The sequence below is a fragment of the Orycteropus afer genome, unplaced genomic scaffold (genome assembly GCF_000298275.1).
Source record: "Orycteropus afer afer isolate SDZICR_OR568_19922 unplaced genomic scaffold, OryAfe1.0 scaffold00162, whole genome shotgun sequence".
Lineage (NCBI taxonomy): Eukaryota > Metazoa > Chordata > Mammalia > Tubulidentata > Orycteropodidae > Orycteropus > Orycteropus afer.
Genome location: NW_006921749.1, coordinates 1,561,028 through 1,562,532, shown reverse-complemented (window position 1 = coordinate 1,562,532; position 1,505 = coordinate 1,561,028). Strand labels below are relative to the sequence as shown.

The window sequence follows — 1,505 nt, the reverse complement described above, 5'->3', positions numbered from 1 at the left end:
ATAAAAAAATATATATATATATTTATCCTGAAGCACCATGCTGTCAGTGACAGGATAATAGCCTACACCTACAAGGAAGACCAGTTAATATTACTAGTATTCAAATTTATGTACTAACCACCAAAGCCAAAAATGAGGAAATTGAAGACTTTTACCAACTTCTACAGTCTGGAATTGACTGAACGTGCAACCAAGATGTGTTAATTATCAATGGTGATTGGAATGCAAAAGTTGGAAGCAAAGAAGCAACACCTGTAGTTGGAAAATATGGCCTTGGTAATAGAAATGACACTGGAGATCGCATGATACAATTTTTGCAAATACCTTCATTCAACAACACAAAAGGTGGCTATACACATGGACTTTGTCAGATGGAGTACCCAAGAATCAGACTAACTATATCTGTGGCAAGAGGTGATGGCAAGGTCACTATCTTCAGCTAAAACAAGGTCAGGAGCTGACTGTGGAACAGACCATCAACTGCTCATATGCAAGTTCAAGTTGAAGCTGAAGACAACTAAAAGAAGTCCATGAGAGACAAAATATGACCTTGATTATATCCCGCATGAATTTAGAAACCATCTAAAGAAGAGATTTGATGCACTGAACAACAATGACTGAAAACCAGGAATTGTTGAATGACATCAAGAACATCATCCATGAAGAAAGCAAAAGGTCATTTAAGACAGGAAAGAAAGAAAGACAAGACCAAAATGGGTATCAGAAGAGACTCAAACTTGCCCTTGACTGGAGAGTAGCTAAAGCAGATGGAAGAATCGATAGGATAAAAGAGCTGAACAGAGGATTTCAAAGATCAGCTTGAGAAGAGAAAGTCAATTATTATAACGAAATGTGCAAAGACCTGGAGCTAGAAAACCAAAAGGGAAGAACACGTTCAGCGTTTTTCAAGCTGAAAGAACTGAGGAAAAAATTTAAGCCTTGAGTTGCTATACTGAAAGTTTTCATAGCCATATTGTTGAATGATGCAGGACTCATCAAATGAAGATGGATGGAATATACATAGCCACTATACCAAAAAAGAATTGGCAGATGATCATCCATTTCAGGAGGTGGCATATGATCAAGAACCAATGGTATTGAAGGAAGAAGTCGAAGCTGCATGGAAGGAACTGGCGAAAAACAAGCCTCCAGGAATTGATGTAATACCCATTGAGATATTTCAACAAACAGATGCTGCACTGGAGGCACTCACTCATCTATGCCAAGAGATTTGGAAGAGAGCTACCTGGCCAACTGACTGGAAGAGATGCATATTTGTACCCATTCCAATGAAAGGTGATCCCACAGAATGTGGAAGTTATTGAACAGTATCATTGATATCAAACACAAGTAAAATCTTGTTGTTGTTGTTCTTGTTATGTGCCGTCGAGTCGGACCCGACTCATAGCGACCCCTCCTTGGTTGCCAAGGCAGTATCACTACGGAAGTAGATTGCCCAACCTTCCTTCCGAGGAGTGGCTGATGGGTTTGAACCGCCAGCCTTC

The 1,505-nt window shown here is 39.7% G+C and overlaps 1 protein-coding gene across 1 annotated transcript in view; it reads right to left on the bottom strand.

Moving 5' to 3' along the window:
• Positions 1 to 1,505, bottom strand: part of KIAA1109 (KIAA1109 ortholog) — a 311,628-nt gene that overhangs the window by 112,518 nt on the left and 197,605 nt on the right. The gene's annotated exons all lie outside the window — the stretch shown is intronic.